The sequence below is a fragment of the Lontra canadensis genome, unplaced genomic scaffold (genome assembly GCF_010015895.1).
Source record: "Lontra canadensis isolate GAN:19392208 unplaced genomic scaffold, GSC_riverotter_1.0 scaffold1, whole genome shotgun sequence".
NCBI classification, from domain to species: Eukaryota; Metazoa; Chordata; class Mammalia; order Carnivora; family Mustelidae; genus Lontra; species Lontra canadensis.
This window is the reverse complement of record NW_022630995.1, coordinates 110,310,471-110,322,411: the sequence shown is the minus strand read 5'-3', so window position 1 is coordinate 110,322,411 and position 11,941 is coordinate 110,310,471.

The following is an 11,941-nucleotide window of genomic DNA, read 5'->3' as shown; positions in this document are numbered from 1 at the left end:
TTTTTTTTTTTTTTTTTTTTGGTGTTGTTTAGTTTTGCCTTTATAGATTTTATGCCAAGATAGTATTTGAAAGGTCAGTGACATTTGGGTATTTCCTTTCCAGAATTTTATTTGACCTGGATTTCTTATTAAGTTATCTGACATTAAGGATGTCATTGTGTACATTATTTCATGGAGCTTAATGTTGCATTCCTCTAAATTTTATCCCTAAAAAGATAACATTGCTTCTTAATTTATCATTTTGTCTTTGTGCTTTGTTCTTCTCCTTTGTGACAAAGCTTTGTATCGATTCTAAATCAGTTAATCCTGTGAAAGAAGTATTGACTATAACCCAGAAGAATCTCTGTATTTTCCAGTGGGGAATGAATGCTATATTTAATACACCAGCGTTAATCTTTTAATAACTGGCAGAGCACTTTATTCTTCTGGTGAGCTCCCTGAATATTTATTTTTCTGATTATAAATATTCCATGTCAGTAGCATTTTTTTAATTATTACCTCTTTCCTGTAGAGCATTTACTTTTAGTATTTCTTGATGTATATTTTGGAATGCTGTACTTAGTATATAATACAGATTTAAATTACAGTACATGACTCTTAAACATCTTTACTTGTATTTCCCAGATTGAAAATACTAGCAATAGATTCCAGTTTAAAACTTTTTTCTAGACTTACAAGGGCTGCATTTTGCCCGCTAGAGTGGCAGCCTAGAGAGGATCCCTGCCGTTTACGTTTATAGTAGCGCACATATTTCTTGTTGATTCAGGCTACAATTAGAGTCTAAAACTAAAGCCTAGTGATTTGGTCACAGGAGGAAGACAAACAGAAATAAGAGTTGAAATCTTCAAAATTTAGTGTAGCCTATCGTTAAAATTATCTACAACAAAATTGTTTTCGTGGTGCCATTCTTAAGGGGTCATATATTATTTATAGAAAATAATTCCTTCCTCTCCCTTGTTCAAGTATGAATCTAGTGTTAGAGTCACAGTTTTGTGAGGTTTAGAGCTTTTTTCATCATCTCTATTGAAAGGAGAGGCTTTTCAGACATCAGGGAAGGGAAAACAATGAAAAACTTGACCCAAATCTAGTGCGGTTTCAGTTTGTCATCTTTCTTCTCCAGATATTTTAAGGTATTGGGTTTGGATTCTCAAAGTATCGTTTGCCTTATCTGTTAATCTCTATTTTCTGTCTCTTTACATTTTTACATTTGTATACATCTGTACTGTTTTGCTTTTGGATACATTTTCAGATTAAAAACCACATGAGAAATATAATCAGTGTAGTAATACCTTGATGTGCACATGCTGAATAAATAAACGGCTGCAGTGATATAAACAAGCTCTCCTGGTCTTTCTTTTTTGGGTAGCAAGTGGTTTCCATTGGAATTCCATCATGGGAATAAAATAGTGTTCACAGGAGAGGAAAAGAAGTAATGATTCTCAGGAGAATCTCTCTTTTATGATTTTCGCCTATCAAAATGTCCCAGAAACCAAACATTTGAACAGACTGTCACATTTGTTCTATTTTAATCCATTTTTATGCTCTGCATGTAGCATGTAGACAATACGTGTTTGTAAGTTAATACATAAACAAGCCTCATTGTTGTAGAAAATATTTATTGCTGAAAAACTTTATTGGAATAACCTGTCATACCAAGCACTGTATCGTATCATATATCTTACTGAAACAGCATAAGTCCTCAAGTCCATTTTCACGCTTTAACCCACCAGGGTACATTACTTCATGGTTAACTCATCCCGATCTCATTAGTTAACTTTTCTATAACTCGGAAAGCTCATCTATTTCTCATTTGTTTATTGGTTTGACTAAGATTTTTTTTTCCTACTGTATAAAGTTAAGAGCAATGTTTCTGTCGCAGGCTATATATATTGGAAATAAAAGACAAATTCAAGTCTATTTGCTCATAGTATATTAAACTCCAGAAGCCAAACTTACAAGGGCATCAAGTCTGCATTTGACATTTTAATAGCTGCTGTTTGGTTTCTATCAATCACGTCATTGCACATTAAAATGCACCAACAAAATAAGAGATCTGTCATTCCTTCGTTAAGAAACAGTAATCCAGTGCAAGATTTATAGGCTTAAGACTCAACAGTGTGTGTTCACAATAAATCCCCATTCAGTGCTCAAACCAGAAACAAGCCTCCCTGTCGTTCAGTGTTTTCTGGTCAAAATGCCCCCAATATAAGATTATCAAAGGTTTTCTTACAGAACTACATATAAAATCCTTTTTGCCAGCAAAAGCTTAATTTAGGTTGGCGGTTTCCCTTTTTGAGTACTCTCAGACAAGATCTTGGTTATATCAGAAACACATAGGTACTGATGTATTATTAGTGGGCCTGGTGTTAATTAGGGAGAATTACCAGAAATAGTTTGCTTCGTGGGAATTTATTACAGAATCACACTTGACTGATGGCAGAATAGGAGTTGCTGAGAGAGAGCAGCTCCCACTCATAACCACTAATTAATAGGGTGCCAAAATTCCGCAGAGAAGGTTTCATCCCGAGTGTGGGAGCCGCAAAGGGAAAATGGTTCCTTTGCAGTATTTAAAATTTAAAAGAGGAAAGGGGGTAGGACGCATGGCTACCCAACAGAAATCTGAGACTGGTACAGTTTTGTGTTGTACTCATGAATGAGAGCATTTAACTCGGGAAGCACCGAGCCCAAAAGTAGCTTGTATATGCATTATACCAAGGAGATAGGCAAAGGTGTTTTTAATGTGGCAAGTGTCTGATTCACTCATCTGTTCATTTTATGAGGAGAGTTTAGAACAAACCATTTGTCTGTGGCATGATGTTGCTGAACTTTTATTCTTTATTCCATGATTTAGAAGTTGTCTGAGTAGGTGGTGAGATTACATCAATGATTAATAAGAAGGTGTGGCTTCCACACCTTGAACCCAGAGTTGAGGAAAAACAAGGTGTGTTTAGTGATTGGCACTAATGGCAGAGCACTGGGGGAGCCCTATTAATGAAAGTTGGCCAAGAAGGCAAGTCTTTTCCCTGTGCTTGTAACGCCGTGTAATCACATACAATAAAGCTTGGAGCCATTGCTTGGTATGCAAGAATAAAACATTTCCATGTCACAAAACCGCTGATCACTGAGCTCAGGGAGAAAAATGAAACAATTTATAATTCACAGAGAGTATAATTTTTCAATTTCTCTTCAGGCAATATAGTTCCCAAGGAAAATGACTTCTGTGCCAGGCCCGTGGATTGATTGACACGGTCTCTTATGCATCCGTGTTTCAAAGGACAGCGTTTCTGTTTCATAACTGGATTCCAAATTAGTTTTTCATCATGTTCTAATTGTCACATTTTCTCTCTGGTTCAAATATACTTAGGTTTGTTTTTTCTTCTTTGTCTCCCCTTTTTTCCTTTGCTTGTAGAGCACACACAGCTGGTGCTATTCCTAAGCACTTGTTCAAAAATGCCATTGTTTGTTTGAAGTATTTTAGTGGACTTTAAGATCTTCAGAGCTGTCTTTTGATTTTTTTCCTCTAGTGTATCACTGATATGCCAAACGTCCCTTGGTAAATAGGAAAGTAACTTGAACTCCTGTGACTTATCAGACCAATATTAGTTTTTGTGTAAATAGAAATCTTTGCTTAGGTGACCATATATTGAGGTCATCTGACCCCAGATGTTTTCTCTATTCCTGTTCACTCGAGAATCCTGACAATCTCAATCCTCCTTAGTTGAATGAAATGGAGAGCAGACATGTTCTTGGAGCTTGCTAAGTATGAACTTGGAAATATAAGTGAAAGTAATCCTAGCTTCATCAACAGAAACTTATCATTTATTCTGCTCTGTGAAATTATTACACTACTGCTTAGTAATTTTTCTGATACTATTATAAGTGCTTTAGATAAAAATGAACTTAATAAACAAGTTGAGGCACCAAAATGAACCCAGAACTTCTGCTCCAAGAAAATGTATAGATCAATGATGTGAATCTATGAATTTGCTTATGCCTGACTATCCAGGAAGTTCTAGCTGATCTTTAACAATATCAACATAGTATAGATGGTGAGAGTATAAATTAGGTTTGGGGAGAAAGTGATTGATTATGCCTGGTGGGTCAGACTGGGTCCAATGGGGAGGCCGAAATCACATTGAGATTAGCAGGAGACATAAAGAATTATTACGCTAAGATGGAAGAATAGCTATGAAAATGTAAAGAGAGCTCAAAGGTTACCTACCCTAAGATTGAGAGAGGAAGGAAGGAGAACCCGAGGAAGAACAACCTTCCAATGAGTACCCTTCCCCATGGCTAGAGATAAGACTTTCTTGGAGAAAATGTTGTTGCAGTCCACTGAATGGCAGAGAAGTTCTCTGGTTGCGGAGGCCAGCCAGAGCTGTTCTTCTGTTGCCAGGAACAAAGAAACAACCCTCCAGAAAGCAGGTAAGCCCACGTTAGGCTACCGAGGTTAGGTGGGTGGGTGTGCACAGGGACTTGGGAGTGTTGCTAGGGCCTAAAATACACGCTATTCACCTCAAGAGGGCTGCGGCAAGGTGGCCACTGAGCCAGGCCAGGGGTGGGAAGTCACCAAAGGTCTGTGCGTTCTGGAAGCTCAGCTGGGGCAGAACTCCACCAGAAGCCCCCCACCCCACCCCCACCCCAGCATCCTGGATGAGCCAGGCAGCTGGTGCAAGGAAAAACAAAGTAAGAAAAGCTCCTGACTTCTGCACTGTTCCTTTGTCTCCCTTGGCTGACAGTTGACAAAGCTGAACACCGCCCACTGTAAAGGAGAAACGCTTAAAGAGTCCAGTTCACTATCACAGGACAGGTTCTGATGGATGAATTTGGAAGTGACGATCAATACATTGATAATAGGCACTTCTGGGTACAAAATGAAAATTTTATGTTCTTAACTAAATTGAAACCTCGTTATTCTTGGTGAATTGGAAACCCAAAGAAATTCTTCTAACTTCATCCTCTATAAATCCTCTGATAATTCAATATGCGAAGTTAACACAATGTAGCTTCGATTGTTGCTTTCCAAGGCCTATGCCTAAACATCCAGGATAATGCAAGTTCTCAGCATTTAAGAGATTTATCACACATCTACTAAGATAGAGCCAAAGGGTTTTTTTCCCTACAGTTAAAATGAATAAGACATTCTTATTCAAAGGTTGGTATTAATTGGTAATACTGTTTTTTTTTTCAAGATATTATTTATTTATTTGACAGAGATCACAAGTAGGCAGAGAGGCAGGCAGAGAGAGAGGGGGAAGCAGGCTCCCTGCTGAACAGAGAGCCCGATGCGGGGCTTGATCCCAGGACCCTGAGACCATGACTTGAGCCGAAGGCGGAGGCTTAACCCACTGAGCCACCCAGGTGCCCCAATCGGTATTACCGTTAACAAGAAGTTTATTGTTATAAACTTAAACCCCATCACATAGAAAAATAGATTATCTTTATATTCAGTAATGGAAAGCAAAGAGATAAATGATTTCCCCTTCACAGTAAACTAAACCATGAAAGCTCAAGCCCAGTGGATCTATAATAATAACTTAATTTCTTATACCATCTTTGTCCTTCATGTGGTGTAGTACCTTTCACGCTAGGGCACACTTATCCCCTGAAAGGTTCTAATAACTGGAGAAACGAAAAGTCAAGTTTTTTCTTTTTCTTTTCAGCATAACAGTATTCATTGTTTTTGCACCACACCCAGTGCTCCATGCAATCTGTGCCCTCCTTAATACCCACCACCTGGCTCCCCCAACCTCCAACCCCCCTGCCCCTTCAAAACCCTCAGATTGTTTTTCAGAGTCCATAGTCTCTCATGGTTCACCTCCCCTTCCAATTTCCCTCAACTCCCTTCTCTTCTCCATCTCCCCATGTCCTCCATGTTATTTGTTATGCTCCACAAATAAGTGAAACCATATGATAATTGACTCTCTCTGCTTGACTTATTTCACTCAGCATAATCTCTTCCAGTCCCGTCCATGTTGCTACAAGTTGGGTATTCATCCTTTCTGATGGAGGCATAATACTCCATAGTGTATATGGACCACATCTTCCTTATCCATTCGTCCATTGAAAGGCATCTTGGTTCTTTCCACAGTTTGGCGACTGTAGCCATTGCTGCTATAAACATTGGGGTACAGTGGCCCTTCTTTTCACTACATCTGTATCTTTGGGGTAAATACCCAGTAGTGCAATTGCAGGGTCATAGGGAAGCTCTATTTTTAATTTCTTGAGGAATCTCCACACTGTTCTCCAAAGTGGCTGCACCAACTTGCATTCCCACCAACAGTGTAAGAGGGTTCCCCTTTCTCCACATCCTCTCCAATGTTTCCTGTCTTGCTAATTTTGGTCATTCTAAGTGGTGTAAGGTGGTATCTCAATGTGGTTTTAATTTGAATCTCTCTGATGGCTAGCGATGATGAACATTTTTTCATGTGTCTGATAGCCATTTGTATGTCTTCACTGGAGAAGTGTCTGTTCATATCTTCTGCCCATTTTTTGATATGATTATCTGTTTTGTGTGTGTTGAGTTTGAGAAGTTCTTTACAGATCCTGGATATCAACCTTTTGTCTGTACTGCCATTTGCAAATATCTTCTCCCATGCCATGGGTTGCCTCGAAAGTCAAGTATTTTTAACCCAAATACCAGTGATGAGAAAATGAAAACTCAGAGAAATGATTTTCTAAAAACATACAGTTATTAAGTGGCAAAGCTCACACTTAGCCTTTTTACTAGATTAGATAAAACTTTTACTATTTCATCCACATTGTCTTAGAGTCCCTCTTAATAAGGGGCAATTCTCGTATGTTCAGTTAGAAAAGGAAAGGTTTAGAAATTACTTGATTTTGACAGACTATGTACAACTTAAAACCCATCACCATCCGAGTCGTCCAGTTGCCTGCCACATTGCCAGTACCTGGGACGTCTGCAGACAGACCACGTGCCCTTCACAGGTGGTGTTTGTGCCCCTGTTAGCCCTCTCCGTTTGCTGTTCTTTGTGCTTTCGCTCCATTGCAAAGAAGCACAGGAATACTGAAAGTCAGTCTGAGGTGTAACTAACACCAAACGTGGTACCAAACAAATGAGAAGGCTAGAGGAGATGCGGTGAAGGTGACCTCTGCCCACACAGGACAACAGGACCTATTTATAAGATGTTGGAAAGCAAGTCAAGATGGCGGGCCCCCAGTTCTTCTCTGTATGATGCAGTTAGTTCCGGGCTGTGAGTGTGAAGAGTTGAGAATGGAAAAGGTGAAGCCTCAGTGAGAAACTGCACTTATGTCCAATTATTCTGACAAGGTTGCCCAAGATTCTTTTTTTTTTTTTTCACTCAAATTGAAACAAAATCTCTCTGCTGTTCAGTAATGGCAGGCACCGCTGCTAAGTCCACTAAAGCATAGCTGGAAAATCCAGCCGCCCTCACATCTGTTTTGTATGACCTTTCAATCATCAGCAAATACTTCTGCCACTAGGAATGGGAGTCTGGGTAGGATATGGCTCTATGACTTTCTAAGCTATCACTGTGGAAAACATATTGAAACAAAATTCATGCATGCCATGTGCCGTGCCCAGAAATTATAGACTTGTCTGGGCCATGTTAAGGTTTTGACCTATCAAGAGTGCTCACACCTGCTTCTTACAGTCAAGTTGTTAATCCTTTGTTCAGAAAATGAGACATATTATGAAATATGTGAATGGGCTTTTATTGCTTAAGACTTAAGTGGTTAGGATCTTAAACTGGTTCATACTAAAATAACGTTGATGAAATAGTGTGTTTTAAGACTTCTAACGATTACATTTACTCTACGTCAGAAACCTGGGTGACTGAACTTTCAGATTATTTGAGAACCATGACTTGGTTACAGCCCTTGCTTGAGTTACAGGTTGTAAGGAAGTGTTCTGAAAATAAAATAGAGGGGAAAAGATCACTAAGGAATCTCTTGGAAGGATGATAATGAAATTTACTCTCACACGAATTATGATGGCAAGCCCAAGGAAAATGTAGAGTTCAGTTTATCTCCAAGACCAACTTGAGCTGTTGTCAAAGTAAAGTATTAATGGCCATTATGAATATAGGAATTACATGCAAATATACATGTCAAGTGCTTAAAGAGAACAGACTACTCTAGGTGGAACCCAGGCTCTGGCATTGACGGACCCATGTGAGTGTGTCTCCCATCATGCCTGGCTTGAACTTACAAGATTCTGATCATTTGGGTCACATCCAAATCAGTGATGTTGCATATTTTGTCATTTTTATTCAACATTTAATGCAGGGGAAGATGGAGCAGTTTTTTGGCAGGGAAGGAAGAGGTGTAGAATCCCTGGAAAAGGAGATCCACCCCGCAAGTGTTCTGACCCACTTAGCTCTCCCTTATACTTGTCCACCCCACTCAGCAAAGGAGCCCTGTGCTGGGTGTTGCTCCAGAATGTCTCTAACCAGTCTCTATCCCCGACTCTAAGCTGCTTATCCAGAGTCTCCCATCAATCCCCATGAAGTTCTTTCCTCTAAGAATTGTCCTAGTGAATTACAATTGTCTCCATCTCAAAATGTTTCCTGGATTGACACCGAGTACAACTGACCAGTAGGCCGACTTCTTTGACTGGTATTCCTTCACTTAAGAGCCTTCTAACCTTGGAAAACTACAGAACTTGGTTAAAGCTGTGTTGTTGTTCTTGTTGTTTTCATTAGTGTGTCCTTTCACTCTTTCAGAGGATAGTTCTCCGATGTATTGGAGAGTTGTCACGATGCTTAAATGAGATTGTGTATGTGGACGTCTAGAGCTTCAAACGACCTATCCAGCCTTTTCTTGGAGATAGTAAGATATATTACTCAAAAAACAGATTCAACTTGTTAATCCTGGGTTCAGAAAGTGAGACCTTTTATGAAATATGAGAATGAATGAATAGCTTAAATTTTAAGTGTTTTCCAAAATAAATTTGAGAATTGCTATTGACTAGCTCAGAAATTCAGAATGCTCATTTAAGCCGAGTAGTCTTGCCATGAAGAGTAAAAATAATTAAGTTTTAACTAGGGACATTGGGGTGGCTCAGCTGGTTAAGCAGACGCTCAGGTTATGATCCCAGAGTCCTGGAATGGAGTCCCTGCTTAGCAGGGAGCCGGCTTCTCCAGCTGCCTTCTGCTCCCCCTGCTTGTTCTCTCTCTCGCTCTCTCTTTGACAAATAAATACATAAAATCTTTTTTAAAAATTAAGTTTTAACTATGTACTTCCCAAATATATTTGGCCATGAGCCCCTTTATTTAAAGAAAATCTACCAATGCCTTATTCTATAATCTGGGAAATACTGGCTTACCCTTTCTCCCTTTTTCATGGTAAATGTCCTGAATTGTGCTTGTCTTTGCATTTTAGACCACTGACTCTCAAACTTTAGTGAGCGCCAGAATCTTCTGGAAAGCTGTCGCAATGAGATTATTGAGCCCCATCCCCCACCGTTTCTGATTTAAGTGGTCCAGAACAGGGTGAAAAATGTGCATTTCTACTAAATTCCCAGGTGAAGCTGATCCTGCTGGGCTGGAGACCACCTTTGGGGAAGCACCTCTTGGGGATCACATCTCACTTTAACATGAAATGACCTCAGGATCCTGAGATTAGGAGTGGGATGAGGCCAATGAGTGTGCCTTTCTGATCAGCTTCTGGTGGATGCCACTGGTGCTGTTGCATCACAGACCACACTCGGGGGGATGGTGGGCCTTCTGAGACTATAGGTAGAAACCAACATCTTCTCTCTTCTTCCTGGGTCCAAAATCAGAGACTGTAGCGTTTCGGTCTAAAAAATAGAGATTGAAAAAAATATTTTAAAAACCTTAGATTAAAAACTATGTACTTGGGGAATTTTGTGGCTTTCTTTTATGCTTTCTTTCCAGTATGTCTGCAGTGCTCGTGGAGAGCAGAGTGCATTCAGCATCGCACACACTGATGGCAGCCTGGCTGGCGCCCCGGCTGGGGCCCCAAACACCAGCTGTGGATGCACAGCCTTACAAGGTGAGAGAGTAATTAAGTCTCCGATGGTAAGTTTGTATGTTTTTCCCCCATCAATCCAGATTAGGAGTGTTAATTTTCCTGAACTTTAAAAATAAACTCTAATGTGGAGTGGGGGAGGGGTGGTGTACAGCGGCAGTACGTTGGAGAATTGGTGCACTGAGGCAGGAGTAAGGGATTTGGGTGTTTGGCCAGGCTGATCACTGATTATTTCTCTGATCCTGTAAATGGCACTTCACCAATCCTGACCAGACCTTCCTTCTCTATAAAAATTAACTGACCCAGTGGTTTGTACTATTTGTTTTAATAAATCTCTTTTGAAACTTCTTCCGAACCTCACACCTAAAACAGGCAAGAGGTGAGCATTGGACACTTTAATTTTCTACCAGAAATACTTTTAATTTGCAAAACCATCAAGGAAGCTTTGGGTTGTTCAGGTTCTCAGGAGTGAGATTTGTAAATCACTGAACTGGAAAGCCGCCTAAATTTCTTCCAGGCTGACACGAAACCATCTGTGGGGATTGTGGCTCTGTGCTGATTGATTAACCTCCACTCACATTCCCTGCAACGGCTTTGGCTTCTCCCAAACAATAGTTTGGTTTGAGTTTTTGTGTTTAATCATAATTCATTTCCTCAGTGCTTTCCACCCTAAAAGTAATAAGCAAGCTTGGAGTTTTGGGGTATTCTTTTCTTTTCTTTTCCTTTCCTTTCCCTTCCTTTCTTTTCTTTTCTTCTCTCTTCTTTTTCTTTCTCTTCCCCCGCCCCTCTTTAAATTATTGAAAACGACTTCAGCCCGGGAGGGGGTAGGGAAGAGAAGAGGTAGTCTGCAGGCACCTGGGGAGGTCTGGGAGTTGCTTTGTTTTCTTAGCTGTGCTGTGCAAATGAATTGTAGGTTTAACACTTAGGTGATGTTTGAAGATCTAATACAACAGAGCCCTGGGTAGGGAGTCGAGGAACGCCATCGTGCCCGCCTTGCCCAAGGCCCCTCGGTACAGCTGTTCTGAGAGCTGCGGAGCTAATATTTGTTGCCATGGCTTGACCTAAACAAACCCATGCCTGTTTCGGTATGTAGATTATGTTCTCCGAGGACAGCCCTGCTCACTCCTTTTGCGTGCATCTGTGGGACAAACAGGTTTCCATCAGTCCTCTACTGCCCGCCATTCTAAAGCTACGGTTGGTTCTATGATACACTGCCTTTTCGCTTAACAGACACCTTGCTGTTGGAATCAGCCTATTTCTTCAGCTTTTCCCCAGCTATACTGGAACCTCTGTCCTCAGGGAACTTGCTGTGGGACCACCTTGCAGGCGTTAATACTTTTCCCACTAAACCTGCTTGGATGGCCGCCAACGTGAATGCTGCTCTCAACAGAGTAATGGAGATTCCAGGAGACCCTGAGGTTCGCTTGGAGGCAACAGAGCCCAGTATTCCCCATCTCCCGTCATGGGCATCCTTCTCTTTTAATTTCCCATCTCCCTTGCCTCCCCCAACATCCTGGGAGATGACTCTCCTTTTAGTTTATTCTAGTACGATGATATTTGGCCCTCCTATAGAGTTCCCTCCATTTCAGAACACTCGGGACAATTTTAAAGACAGAGGGGTCTCCTAAGAAACAGTAAAATAACATTACTTCTAATTTTGTGCAACATAACAGGGAGTCAGAAAATCCATATACATTTTTATCTCAGTATAAAGTAGAACTAGCAAGTAAAGATTATAAAACTCACAAAAAGCCCAGATAATTTTCATTAGAAGGGCCTCGTGTGTGGGCATATCTGCACACACAAACACACACACTCTCTGTCTGTGTATTAGTAGCAACCCTAATAGCAAGTTCTTTTCCTGGAAGCTAAGAGAAGGGTGCCATGTGGTCTGCATTCTAAGTTTTTAAAGTGGCAGAGAAGTGTCGCTGTGGGAAGACTTCCCCGCCCTGGATTCTTGAAGGAACTT